General features: G+C 42.1%; 1 protein-coding gene across 1 annotated transcript in view; it reads left to right on the top strand.

Moving 5' to 3' along the window:
• Positions 1-9,751: 9,751 nt before the first annotated feature.
• gabrr2a (gamma-aminobutyric acid type A receptor subunit rho2a) overlaps positions 9,752-15,538 on the top strand; it is a 79,812-nt gene continuing 74,025 nt past the window's right edge. Inside the window, exon 1 of the mRNA XM_039786523.1 lies at positions 9,752-10,021. The gene's annotated coding sequence lies outside the window, so the exon portion shown is untranslated. The remainder of the gene's footprint in view (positions 10,022-15,538) is intronic.

Genomic DNA, 15,538 nt, shown 5'->3' on the forward strand with positions numbered 1-15,538 from the left:
GCTGCGTGGATTTTTCTATGTCTTTACATACCAGAAAGTGTCTGCTGCTGCTAGCCTTGTCTGGACACATGTAGGTTTCCCATTGATAAAATGAAATACCATGTTAAACATAAATATAAACTGATTTGATTACAGCAAAGACAATACAGGCAGTATTGAAGGCAAAATAGGCTACAGAATATTTCGTGCAATATTGCAATATTAGAAAGAAATTTTTTTTACATTTATATCATTTATTTATATGTATTTGTGTCTAAATGACATATAAACACGTTTTCTATTCTATTTTGCATGGAAACGCTTCCAACACGCTTGCGTGTCGCATGAAAAATAGGCGTCGGTTCTATTTCTAGCATGCACGCGTTTTTGGCGCGCCTCGAGCCGCGCCTGAGACATGCGTGTCACGCAGGCAGTGTGCAAGCTCTAACCTGTTAACATGGGAGCCGGAATAAAAACGGACACGCCACGCAGCTGACACGCTCACGCCACGCAGCCAGTGTGTAACCGGCCTGTAGGTCTCCTCTAGCGTCATATTTAGACGCGCTTGGTCGGGACGTACGTTTAAGTGACATGCGGCACAAGAGCGGGAGAGAAAAGATGGTGGGTGGGGTTACATAATGTACGTTTTGGTGACACGCAGGACAAGAACGGGAGAAGAACCCCAGTCTCCTGTGTTGTTGGACCCGTCCGCCCAATGAGAAAAGCCTAAACGCTGCATATAATTATTCTGCACAGCGAATGACAAACATCCACGTGAAGATACAATAGGCAAAACACACTATAGAGTGCAGAGAGGGCCTTCGTTTTGATGTCTAGTCAATGATCATACATCGGCTACTTAAATCAAATTCTAATTTAAATGTTTCAATTTCATGTTTTTTATATGTCAAGTAATGTTCTTAGCTCATTCAAAAACATAGAACAAGTTCTTATGTGGTTGAAGCTGTTACTCTACCTAACCATCAGCCATATGATCTTTTACTTCCTATAGATTCTCAATTAACATCTTTTTATGTTCCTGTTTGACGCCTGTGTGTGTGTGTGTGTGTGTGTGTGTGTGTGTGTGTGTGTGTGTGTGTGTGTGTGTGTGTGTGTGTGTGTGTGTGTGTGTGTGTGTGTGCGCACATGTGCAGGCATGTCTCTTCCTTGCCAGGACAGTGGATTGCGTAACAGCTGCTGGTGGCCGTCGTCTGCACTACAATGTGTTACATAAGACAATTTGATGTTCAGAGTTATAATCCTGCCTGTGCTGCCTGAGCGCTTCCCATCTGGGATTTCCAGCCTGTCCCCGTCCTGAGCTCTGCTCTCTCCTCCCCTGAGTGCTGTTTCACACAGACGCTACTCCACAGAGACAGAGAGGCTAGAATGCACCCTTTGACCAACACTTTGATCCACGATAGGGGGATGAAAAACCTGAAAAGGTCTTATGATTTATGGGGACAGGGGATGAGACACAGCAGCAGCATCAGTGGCTCTCAACCTGGGGGCGGGGGGTTGGATCATTTCTGTGGCGCGCCAGATGGTTGGGGAGAAAAAAAAAAATTACATATTTTAGACTGGGGAATGGATTTTACATTAATGTGAGAAATGTGGTACATTTCATGTTATATTCAGAGCTGTGAATCATTTGTAAATCAGGAGGTCCTGGATCACAGAAAGGGTGCGGTTCTCGCTGGTTTGGGGGGGGCGGGGGAGAAAAAGTCGTAGAGCCTGGAGCACATTGGACAAGGCTAGGTGCTAGCCGCTAAAAGTAAAACTGCTGTCTTTAAAGTAAAACATTATTTATTAAAATGTATTCATTCGCAAAAATCACTCAAAATCAGCGGGGGGAGGCATGGAGAAACAGCTGTTTACGCCGGTTTGCCGCTTTTTCTGTAGCCGTCGAGAGGGGTGGGGGTGGCGATGACCAGCCTCATTATTCTGGTTTTTCAAACGTATTTCTCGCTTTTTTTTCCAACGCTTTTTTTAAATTCATGGAGAAAAGTTAGGCACTTCGTATGATTTACACTTCTTTTTTTATTTCTTCTTTTTCTGTGTACACCACTTTGACGGCAGCTGTATGAGAACGCGGCTGGCCATGTAGGGAGGGAGAACAGGTGGGCGTTAACATACAGGAAGTGGAGTTCGCTTCCCGGGAAAATCTAAAGACTTTCACCCAGGAAATGCGTGTTCCTTGGGAGTATTTTAATACAAACCACGATCTTTTCCTAAACTTAACTTGTCGTTTTGGTGCCAAAACTCAACTTTCGTCGGCACATAACGCTCCCTTTTTCTGGGGTGAAAGACCACCGACTACCGCTGACCTGATGGAGCACCATGACTTTTTTTTTTTTTAAAGATTATTTTTTTGGGGCTCTTTATTTGAAAGTGGATAGACATGAAAAGGGGGAGAGAGATGGGGGATGACACGCAGCAAAGGGCAGCAGGTCAGATTTGAACCCTGCGCCGCTGCAGGACTCAGCCAACATGGGGCGAACGCTCCTACTGGGTGAGCTAGAGGACACCCCAGCTCGTGGTGCTTTGTACCCAGCTCACAGTCACCTATTCTCGGGTAACTAAACCACCAACTACCGCTGACCTGATGGAGCACCAATGCGGAGCACCATAGTCGGCGGCACGAAGCTCTGTAGCGGCTTAAACAGCTAGCAACTGCCGCTCTGTAGCTGATGTCACGTGACCAGTCGGAGGTCTCCTAATTTTCGTATATTATAGGTTTTAGTGTGCATAACTTTTCGTACGATATCCTACGAACCCATTAATGAGAACGCGTTGAATTTATGACATTATACCTCATTTTTGAGTTATGAAACAGCAGAAATTATACAAGATTTCGACTAATTAAGATCAGAGGATGTTGAGTGGATCATAGACTGGTTTATGTCTAAGTTTAGTCAGGATATACTATTTTGAAACCATTTTTTCAAATGCTATAAAATTGAATTAAACACCCCAAATTCAATGAAAGTAATCATTAGTTTTACCTGTGAAGAACACTATGGGTTCTGTACAATGTACATCCATGCATTATTGGTTTTTTTGGGCAATTTGCTTGAAAGAAACCCATATTTCTGATATAAAACACGGGTTAAGAAAGGACCTAGTGAGTCTTTTTTTAAATGGATCTTTGAGGGAACTAATTCCTTGTACCACAAAGGAGGCAAAGTAGGTGGTGTTTGTGTTGCTTTGTACTCAACTTGGATTTTTTTGTGTGACTTTTATCTTGCGATTTTCAGCGTGTAGCTTGCTAGCTCGAAGTTTGTTGTTGTTTCCCGAAGCGAACAGTTTTTTAGAACAGCAACACACGGAGAGCAGACATCCTACACAGATGTCGGGCTTTATCCTGGAAATGTACTTCTGTTGATCCAAAAAATGTTTGTGTGTATAAATACAGCGATTGTGCATTCAGCATGAGAGAGGTGAATTAACCCACTGCCTCTGACACCTGTGCCATTAACCACATCTGTTTATGTCTGTGTGCCATTAGTCTATATCCACGACGTTCCACTTCCGGGATGTCTGTTATCGGATGTCTGTCACCTTCCTCTTTCTTTGTGTGTAACCTCCGGTGGATTTATGAGGACTGTGGTTAACTGCTCCTCAGATCTCTGCAGGGTAAATCCAGACAGCTAGCTAGACTATCTGTCCAATCTGAGTTTTCTGTTGCACGACTAAAACAACCTTTGAACGTACACATGTTCCACCAAAACAAGTTCCTTCCAGAGGCTTTTTTGCAGAGGCACCAGGGCTCCGTGCGGTGATTGTGATTGGCTTAAAGAAATGCCAATAAACGAGAGCACATTTTTCTCCCATCCCAGATTGCTGTGTGGACTCGCCAGACCCTCCTTCACAGTGCTGTGGAGAAGGGTCTGGCAATGGGAGACTAGTGTGTCCTCCACCTTTGCCTTGGGGATCTATTCTACATTTAGTGAATGCAATTTGGTCTTTCCATTTAAAGATGAACAACATGATCCTGCTTCAGCCCTACAGTTGGCTACCTTTCGCATCTGAACCAATATCAGTACCGATACCGGTACCTGAAATTTGGTTCCTGGTACCCTACGGTATTTTTTTGGGTACTTTCCCTCTGTAATTACAAAAAAATATTTAAGTTGTAAAAATTATCAAACATCCTATTTACTTAGAGCATTATGTTATTTATTTAGAATATTTTACACTCTAAAGAAATTAAACAAAAATAAAAATAAACCCCTCCATCTCTCCTCCCAAACCCATCCCTACAACCTATTAAATTGAATAATTATTCATTTCTTACTCACTGTAACTTTTATTCTTGTATTTATGTCATTCTTTTTTAGCCTGTTTTATTTTCATAAAAAATAACCGTTTTTAATTGCTCTTTAATGTTTCATGTGAAGCACTTTGAATTGCCTTGTTGCTGAAAGGTGCTGTAGAAATAAAGTTACAACCTCAGCCTGTCAGTCAGTCAGTAACCAGGGCACAGAAACCACCGTTGTGCCTGCTCATCAGAGGAAGCGTAACGTCAACAGCACCGGGACTGCTTTCGGCTCGTCATTAAAGGTCCCATGACATGGTGCTCTTTGGATGCTTTTATATAGACCTCAGTGGTCCCCTAATACTGTATCTGAAGTCTCTTTTATATAGACCTTAGTGGTCCCCTAATACTGTATCTCAAGTCTCTTTTATATAGACCTTAGTGGTCCCCTAATACTGTATCTGAAGTCTCTTTTATATAGACCTTAGTGGTCCCCTAATACTGTATCTGAAGTCTCTTTCCCATAATTCAGCCTTGGTGCAGAATTACAGCCATTAGAGCCAGTCCCACAATGAGCTTTCCTTAGGATGTGCCATTTCTGTGTCTGTAGCTATTGAGAAAGGGGGGGCAAGGTGGAGGGTGGGGGTGTGGCCTTGACCAACTGCCACTTTGCTCGTTTGAAAGCCATGATGTCTCTCTCTCATGGGTGGGCCAAATTCTCTGGGCGGACAAAGCAGAGAAAGGGGAGGTAACCTTGCTCCTTATGACCTCATAAGGAGAAGATTCCTGATCGGCCCATCTGAGCTTTCATTTTCTCAAAGGCAGAGCAGGATACCCAGGGCTCGGTTTACACCTATCACCATTTCTAGCCACTGGGGGACCATAGGCAGGCTGGGGGAACGCATATAAAAAACCTCATAAAGTGAATGTTCATGTCATGGGACTTTTAATATCATATCACAGTGAATGGTGTCTGCGTGAAGTTTTGAAAAACTGTAACCACACTTGCAACCACTTTATCGGCATTGCCGTAACTCACTGTGACTTCAGCAAAACTGCAGAGCTGACGTAGTTTGCTCCGTCCGCAACTCTGCGCGCGCGCGTGTGTGTGTGTGTGTGTGTGTGTGTGTGTGTGTGTGTGTGTGTGTGTGTCAGATTTATAAAACTGTGCGTACGCACATCTGTAAGCAATGTTCCCTTTATAAATCACAGATTACCCACAAGTGTGCGTACGTGGATCAGCCTCTTATCCCGCACTGTACACGCCCATTTTTAACCATAAATAGTCAATGCAAAGCACCTCATGAATGCTGATCAGTATGTTAATGACCCTGGCAGTTGTTCTTTGGTTATGCCGAATCATGACGACTGGCGGGGAAAAAGCAAGCAGGCATTTCGGCACTCAGGGACAGCTTCCATAAGATTTAACAGAACTATATATTATAGGCTATCCAAACAAGCCTTAGTGATAACGTGAAGAGTATATATAATATTTATATAAAACACTTAGCTGTCTGACATTTCCCTCTGGAAACAGCCGGTTGCCCCCCAGAGTGGCGAGGACCTGTATTTGGACCAGGATGGCACGGTTCCAGCCCGTTGCCCTCTCTACTGGACCCAATTCAGTACATAGATCCAAGAACTCAGCTTTAGAAAATCTAAATCGGCATATTATCATCGTCATGGTCCCTGAAACCTCATTTTCTCCTGATTCTTCCATTAGCGTAGTCCTCCTGCAGGGCCAGCAGGGCCATCATGCAGCATTGCGCACGGGTTCACCGCAGTATTTATATGTTTACAACATATTCTGATTGTTAACACCTTGCCAAAATCACAGCATTAACTTGTGGTATCCACAACCACGATATACAATTTGAAGACGAAAGTGTAATAGGCAAACACACTTTTCTTCATGCAGGTTTTGTCACGAACAGTATTAAAGTTCAGACTTTACGAGGACATTAAGTGATTATGATTGTGCGAGAGCTTAACGACTGTATTTCCAGACTTTGACTTTAAGTGAGGCATCAATACTTGAACATATTACGAGTAATCGTTATTCTCACATTTACTCTCTGCAGTCTGACTTCAGTTCACCACCTCACCATCTGCATCGCCAATTCCCATTGTCTCCAAAATGTGCGTACGCATGGGTCAGAGTTTGCGTGGAGGATCGCACATTCTCCCGTCAAGTTTGTTTTTTTATAAATCACAACCTTTGCGTGGGAAGTGGCGTACGCACATTTTCAGCCCCGTTTTGTGCGTACGCCACGTTTATAAATGAGACCCCGGGTGTCTACAGAGAGGGAGGGCATCTGTGATCTGAGATATGAAGAGGATGTCACAGTGAATATCCTCTCAACAGCATCTGAAGATCACCTGACAAAACCAGGCAGCCTGCTGCTGCACATGGTGGGACGTGTGTGTGTGTGTGTGTGTGTGTCATACCTGCGGCCCTGTGAACTCACCAGGGTGCTTCCTATTTGACATCTGCTTGTGTGTGTGTGTGTGTGTGTGTGTGTGTGGGAGTGGGTGTGTGTGTGTCATACCTGCGGCCCTGTGAACTCACCAGGGTGCTTGGCTTAGTGACAGGAGAGATGATGATGTTTTGAAGCCGAGCTCTCACATATATGTGCAGCTCTGCATGCTGAGTGGGACCTTTATCCAGGCCACAGGCGGCATCACTTGACACAACAAAGTCCCTTGATGTGTGTTTGTCTAAAAAGGGCTCGATTCAGAAATCAATTCTACTTTCACGCTACAAAATATATCTTTTATTTTACGTAATCCATGTGCAACTTCTACCTCCCTTTAGCGTTTAGCATGTTATACGTCACGTTTTTTTCCGTGACTTTACTCCGCAGAAAAACGCTCCCAGATGTAATTTGTACAAGCAGCAATTACGACCTATATTTATATTTCTAGTGACGGCGCCCCCTAGTAGCCGTAGTAATTATGAAGGGAGCAAAGCAGGAAGTAAGGTGATGAAATATAAGAGCACCAAAGGTTGGGGTGGTGGATGGGTAAAACTAACACAGGACTTTCACCCAGGATAGCAGAGTTTAAGAAAGTTTTTTTTTAACTTAAGGAACTTCATGTTCATGCTGCGTTCCAGGCAGCCCGTAACTCGTGTTTTCACAACCTTCTACCTGTGAAAGTGCCCTGGAACAGCAGTCAAACCCCTACCTTACTACCTATGAACTGGTACCAGATGGTTGTACTCTCAGTTACAGTTTTTGACGTGACACACACACAACAACGATGGCGACTCCTGTTGATGCTGTACAGATGCCGGTGATTAACGGTGAGAAATAGAAATAAATAGACATAAATAGGCAACATAAAGTAATTCCACACATTGTAATCAAAACAATACACATACGATTGTGTACTACTACAGGTTATGTTTATTAAATGAAGCCCAAAATATGTCGGCGACTAGAAATTGCTAGTATCAGCTAGCTAGCTAACGTCAACATTAGATAGCTAACACTTGCTAGAAGGGTTTGTCGTGACTTGGCCTGGAACGCTACCAAGTCGTGAGTCATGACTTGAAGTCGTAACTTACGGGCTAAAAATTGTGTCTGGAACGCAGCATCAGTATCATGTGCGTAACCTTCAGAAAGTTCAGGTTCAGGAACGTCCGATTTTAACCCAAACCCCCATCTTTTTCTAAACTTAAATTAGTAGTTTTGGTGCCTAAACATAACCTAACAGCGACCGTGGCGAGTCTTTCTTTTTTTTTTGACTTTACGAATGTCACGTTCAGCATCACATGCATAATCGGAGGTGAAGTAACGTCTGATTTGAACCCAAACCACGATCTTTTTCTAAACTTAATCGAGTAGTTTTGGTGCCTTAACATAACCAAACCATGACCATTTCACAACGTTAAAGACGTGTTTAAAATGGTGGCCTTTACGTTCAAAACAGCTCTTTCTCTCTTCTCTGGTTTAGATATGAGGTCGTATTTCTGCTGCCACTAGGGACACTACTTTATGAAACGCTCCCGTGGGTCGTATCAGAGGGAAGGAAACAAATGACTCATATTGTCGTGTGGTTTAGAGAACTAGTTTTTTTCCCCACATTGTCATTTGATACATTGCTTTAAAAAAATATTGATTCAAGCCTCTCTTAAACAAGAAAAAAAAATAGTAATTTTTCAGTATTATTGAAAGTGCAGTTCAGGGCAATTAAAAGGCAAACTTTTAATATGTTGATACCGACAACCAAAATCTTGAAGAGACAGTGAAGTGCAGAGGTTTTTATTATAGGGTCTACATCTTCCTTTGGTTTAAAAAAACGTCCAGAGACTGCTCTCACCAGCTCGAGGTCAGAGTTCATCCATAATATTCCACTACTACAGTAAGTACACATACACTGTTGATCATCTCTTCACAGATTATTAACACAGACTCATTTCCATTCAGATTACAAAGCTCCTTAGTTTGCCATTTTTAGCGCCGTCCAGCCAACCCGCTATGCCGAATTTAGCACCCAGCATGGCCATCGTCTTACCAGAGATTAAGAAGCCTCTGATATGTTGAAGTCATTAAAAGCTACAATCGACAGATGTTAGAAAACATAAAGCACCGGCCAAAGGTCAAGTCGAACACATGTTATGACATGTTTAAGCTATGAGAAACATTGCATGTGTTGTAAAAGAATTCCACATAAACATGTTCGCTCCTGAGTTTGTTAATAATGATGTAACTCTGTATTTGGAGAGCAAATATGTTGTGGCTTGTGTCATGGACGGCTCTATGGATGGCAATGTCAACCACTTTGATTCAGACTGAGACATTGGTACAATATTGGATGGATTGCCATGGAAGTTGGTACAGACATTCATGGTCCCCACAGAATGAATCCTAAAGACTTTGGTGATCCGTTGACTCCTCTAGGGCAGGGGTGGTTCAAGGATGTGACATTTTATTAAAATGCAGCATAGAAAATCTACTTAGAAACATAGGGAATATTGCATAGGATAAAACAACACAATGTAATTCTGCTAAATAAAACATCACATTAATTATTAGTTTACTTGTTTTCATTTTAAGCAAAATGTATTGCCGAATACAATACACATTTATATACTATAGGCTCAGTCTGCATGTTATCAGAATTTTGGATAGTCACCATGGAAACATTAATTGGTCATGGGACAAGGGCTGGGAAAGTTGGCAGAACAGGCAGCCAAGTGACACAAATCAAAGTGACAAATCACAATTGTCAGATTTACAGCACTCTAGACAAATGGATTGGGGGGAGGGCACCATTGAGGGCCAATCGTATTTCGGTGGAGGTACCCTTCTAACCCCGCCCCTGCTCAAGGGCCATCCTCAGGTCAAAATAGTTATTTATCCAGTGAAATATTGCTGAGGTTTAATCCAATCCTGTTAGCTTATTTGGTCACCTGGCTGAAAAAAGGGGGTGTGGTCTACCTGTGGCTCTGGTTTAAAAGCAACAGGGTTTCCAGCAGGGAGAGCTGAGAGAAGTATGTGTTTGTGTGGCAGCTTCAGGAAGGATGGCTGGATGATTGTGTTTTCAGACCTGTTGCACTCTCATTTTTCTTTCCCCAAGTTATGATTAGTTTGTCAACATCTTAAATGAACCCAAAATGACCAGTCCAGTCAGTGGCACGGCCAAGAAACGCCGACACGAGTGACAAGGCAAGCAGACAGGAGCTGGCCAGCGGCCCAGGCTGGGCCAGAGCGGGTGACCGCCGGAGGAAACATGCTAGCCGCAGACTCAGTGGAAAGGACAGCCCCGGCCCCTGGAGACAAGGTATGATCTCATTCTTTGTTCTCTCTGTTCAGGTCACCAATCGTTTAGGTTTCATTGAGTCATAGTATAGCTAACCTGTGGTGATAAAATCCTAGACAACAAAAGCTAACAGTTACAGGGTTGGTTTATAACATCACATAATCTTTACATTTATCCCATAGATTAGCACGGTATTGTTATATGTTCCCTTCATGAATTGCAATAACTCGTTAAGCATCATAATCAGGTCAAAATTCTAATTTGTTTAATATGTGATAACCAAAAACCTCCAAACTAATACAATTCCCTTAAACTATGTTGGGAAACAATCTGTCCAAGAAAAATAAATAACTTGTGTGTTGTAGAGCAGCTACGTCAGAACAAACTAAAGCATTCTACATACTAATTTCTAGCAGTTTTGAGTCCATAGTAGTATTTTCACACTGGAAAAGTGACCATCAAACTATAGTAAAAACAGTCTGTATACAGTATCACAATTTCTCTGTCCCAGATTAGCTTGCTTATTTTGTATCGCATTAGAAAAGCTGGATGTAAACTGCCAAATTCAGTAAAACTTACTTAATTGTGCAATCAATTTATGCTCGCTTGAGGTGTTTGCCTTTTGTGGTCGGCGTCTTCCCGGATATTCCCATAACGTGTCTTCGTCTCCTAGACGGCATAAAACCTGGCCAGTACTATCTGATATAAAACAACAATTAAAACTTGCTCAACTGAACAATATTCCTGTAGACCTCTTTCTATTTCTCTCTTATACATTAAACATTGGTTAGATGGCCAAGGCGACTTGTTTTGTTTCCGGTTAGCAACCTCTACTTCAACCATGCATAGAATATAGCACCAACCTCTGACCAAACTATGCCGTAGCCTGGTTTATTCGTTCGTAACTAGTTGATGGAAAGGCGAATTCATGTTTCCGTTTTGCAACATTTAAAAAGTCTGTTGCCACAATCTACGAGCTAGCAAACTACATGCTAAGAATGGCAAGTTTTGTTTACGGCTTTTACTGGGACGTTTTGGAACCAATTGGTTGGTTTACACCGGTAAAAACAAATGAGGTTTAACCATGTATCCAGCTAATTAAAACAGCTCACGTTACTGTATTGTTTGAACAGTTAATTTAATATTTTATGTGCCTTTTTTTTTTTTTTTTTTTTTTTCTCTTTTGCGGGGTGCAAATGTTCCACCAAAACAAGTTCTTTCCCGAGAGTTTTTTGCAGAGCCAAATTCTGCCAGATGTCCCTCTTTTCAGCCGGCTGTCTGTCACCTTCCGCTTTCTTTGTGTTGACATTCTAAACTCCGGTCTGGCAATGCCTAGACTAAGGCTACATTTACATTGCTACGTTTTGGTTTAAAAACGAATATCTTTTGCTACGTTTACACCTCTCATTCCCACTGCTCTGGCGTTTCCGAGCCCCTAAATCGGAGACATTTGGAAACACTTCTGACCCGTTTTGGTTTGGAATCTCCGGGGTTGTGTTGCAGTCTCAACGGCCGCAAACGGAGACCTTTGGCAACGCCGGCACTGACGCGCCAATGTTTCGCTGCCTGATTGAGTCTTATCAGTCATGACGTCTCGTTCTCAGACTAAGCTACTAACTTTACCATGGCAACTACCAGCAAAGGGCGGAGTATGCATGCTGCCTCCTGTTTACCCCGGCACACGCATGCCCAGTATACGAGAATATTGATGTGCGGTTTGGGCGTGTTGGTTTAAACGGAGCTGGAGCCTTAAAACACTTATGTGCACGGAGATCGCTTTTGGCTCAAAACTTAGCAATGTAAATGTGGCCTAAACCAGATCTTACTCCGCGGTGCTGTGGAGATAGGTCTGGCAATGCGAGACTACCACAGCGCTAATAGATTGGTTCCTTTGTCCCTGTGACCATGTATGCTGTAATCTCTGAGAGGGTGTAATGTACACTGCTCATTTTAAAACTTGAAACCCATTTTTTCATACCTGACTGGAAGATGGAGGAGGGACCGTGAAACATATTCCTTTGTAATATATATTACAGTGTATTTTTGTATTTTACTGACAGTAAAGTAACCGTAAAGTAGAAAGTAAGAGGTAATTCATACGTATTCATATTTTCATCTGCAGTGACAATACAAAGCAAAAAAATGCCCTTGATTGAGGCTGTGGGAGTGCAGGGTGTGACACTTTGCTGGATGAGAGGAAAGACAGGAGGTGGGCGGATGGGTCGAGAGGTTGAAGCATAAAAGACTTACACATTTTAAGAAAAAAGATGAATTTAGTTTCTCGTCTTTTTTTGCCGCTTTAGTCTTTCGTACCAAGTGTTGCCATGGTTTTATACTGCAGCTCTAACACACTGATGTCTTTTAGATAGTGAAGTTTGACTTTCTGTTACACCTTTTTTAATTTTTTGCTATTGATGCTAACTTCCAAGGTCTCCTTGTGTTTATTTTAATCAAACTGGAAAAAAACAACATAAAACTACTATAAATCCGTACGAGGAACCACTGATATTACCTGTATTGATCCCAAGTAAACATTGTTACATTGCTTATTAGTGAGAATATTCTGGAAAGAGATAATCACACAATTGAACAGGTGGGTTGGATTATATTATATAATTTATAATTATATAATATACTTACAATTACATTCATAAATGTATTCCTGTGCGTACTGATAAAGTTGTCCGTGTCTCGTTTCATCTTTCACAAAAATATTTGTGCGCGTGCACACACACACACACACACACACACACACACACACACACACACACACACACACACACACACACATGCACTCACATCCCCAACAGCCAGGCGATGTTCATCATAATGAAGTAATTTGTCACCCAGTGCAGCAATATGGGACTTTTATGTTTATTTTTATTTTTTTTATTTCTTTCTGTGGCACACAGCTATGAGCTCTATCAGTCGGTGGCTCCACAATACCCAGACAATCCTACGGTGTATTGCTGACAGGATAAATTTATTGTTGATCCCTTTAGGGGGATTTGCTGATAAAAAAGATAAGACAATCGCTCAATCCAAACAATCCTAAACTGCAGTCCATCCAAACTTCCCTTTCCCGAGCCACATCAACCAGCTGTGACTGGGGGATCCCGAGGCGTTCCCAGGCCAGGTTGGAGATATAATCCCTCCACCTAGTCCTGGGTCTTCCCCGAGGCCTCCTCCCAGCTGGATGTGCCTGGAACACCTCCCTAGGGAGGCGCCCAGGGGGCATCCTTACCAGAGGCCCAAACCACCTCAGCTGGCTCCTTTTCACGCAAAGAAGCAGCGGCTCTACTCAGAGTTCCTCTCATATGACTGAGCTCCTCACCCTATCTCTAAGGGAGACGCCAGCCACCCTCCTGAGGAAACCCATTTCTTGCGCTTGTATCCGGGATCTAGTTCTTTTGGTGATGATGCAACCTTCATAACAAACGTGAGGGTAGTAACGAAAATTGACCTCTAGTAATATGCAGTTTAAATGACCTGTATCAAATTCAGAATACTGTCATTTTTGGAATAATAGTGGAATGTAGGTGTGACTGTAAACATACTCAGTGTTCTGCTCCCAATGAGCTGAGGGTAAATTGAGGAGTTTGAAATGATTCTCTGTGGCGTTGTGACTACAAGCAACACTTCATATATTACACAAAGTAATTTGACCCATTGTTCACATACAAACTATTGATTACTGCAGCTTTAAATGTACGTAACAGTATGGATTTACTTCAGAGGCCAATTTTGACAGTAATTGTTTATCGTATTTCTACTGTCCCCTTAAAGTGATGGTTCGGAGTAATTCACCCTAGGGTCCTTTGCACCATGACCTCGAGCCAAACACCCCCCCCCCCCCTCCCAGAAGCTTTTCTCACCTGGGTCTAACATTGGGAGAGTTAGCTAGAGTAGCGTTATCAGCTGAATAGCTTAGCGCAGGGGCTAATGGACCCACGTTTGTATCTTGTAAGTTACCCCACTAATAATGCCCGAAATGATACCAAACGTCTACAAGTAGTACAAATAGGTTATGCTCTCATAAAACGATGGATTGGAAAGTTTGTAAGTACACCAGAAGTTTATGAACACTTGCCTGCTCTCTTCTGCTCTCTGTTGCTGCTGCTGCTACCTGCAGTTAGACGAGTGCTTAGGGCCGTCTACAAATTACTACACCGAAAAGAGTTACAACAAAAATATTTATTAATTCAATGATTAAATAACATAATGTCTCCAAACTTACCTCAATTATTACTTGTCTCCTGCTAGTTATACTACAGCACTTTAAAAAAAAAATTAAATTAATACATATTTTTGTTGCATCTCTTTTCGGTGTTGTAATTTGTAGACGGCCCTAAGCACTCGTCTTACAGCAGCAACAACAGCAGAGAGCAGAAGCCAGCAGGCAAGTGTTATTTACATAACCTTCTGGTGTACTTACAAACTTTCCAATCCATCGTTTTATGAGAGCATAACCTATTTGTACTACTTGTAGACGTTTGGTATCATTTCGGGCATTATTAGCGGGGTAACTTATGTGATACAAAACGTGGGATTAGCCCCGTAGCGCCCTAACGCTATTCAGCTGATACCTCATGCTAATTTCCTTATGTTCGACCCAGGTGAAAAAAGCTTCTGGGGGGGTGTTTGGCTCGAGGTCATGGTGCAACGGACCCTAGGGTTAATTACTCCGAACCATCACTTTAAGTGTAAAGAAATCCGACTTTTTCTGAAAACATTCTTTATTTGTCTGCGTCATACTGAACTATGTTTTTTTTATTTTATTTTCAGTGTCATCAATACGTGTCGGTGAAGCTCCAGACTCCATTAATCTGGTTATGTTCTAAAGGAAAAGCAGTAGGTTTTCTTATTATCACATTATATTTCCCCAGCTGGAGGGAACATCTTAAAGGGATTTTTTTTTTTTTTTTTGGAAATGCATTACCTAAGAAGAGGCTTATCAGATTTATGTGGTAATGAATTTTTGCAGTAATTTTTCCAAACCTGGAGGCTTCAGGTCTGGACAGTTTGATTGTTTTTTTTGTCTTTGCTGCTTTAATACAAAGGTCTGTGTATTCTAAATTCCACTTTTAACGTAGGTTTTTTTCACGACAAATTAGTGGAGTTTGATGCTTTCGTTTCAAAAGTGTACTTTCTCTTATTTCCCAGCTTTTAACAGAGAGTGAATTAGCTGCAAACTGGACAAGGTCAGCCATGGCAGATATTAATGCTGACAAGCAGCCAAGGCTGTTTCTCTTTTACAGCAGCAGCAATTTCAAACACATCAAAAAAAGAAAAGTGCTTGTATTGGTTCTTTGAGGACTGACCTGTGTGGCCCACACACACTGCACAATAAAACCTAAAAGTGGCTGTGATACAACAGACGGACTGGCCGTTTAGATTTTTATTCTTTCTTACGATCAACATTAAATATAGTGCAGTGCCTGTTTTTGGAGTTTTTTTTTTTTTTTAAACTAGATGTTTAAGATTAAGATGTTCGTCGGATGTCTGTGGAATTAAAGACTAAAGACGCGTCTGTCCTCC

This window comes from Perca fluviatilis, chromosome 20, assembly GCF_010015445.1.
Source record: "Perca fluviatilis chromosome 20, GENO_Pfluv_1.0, whole genome shotgun sequence".
In the NCBI taxonomy this organism is placed as follows: domain Eukaryota; kingdom Metazoa; phylum Chordata; class Actinopteri; order Perciformes; family Percidae; genus Perca; species Perca fluviatilis.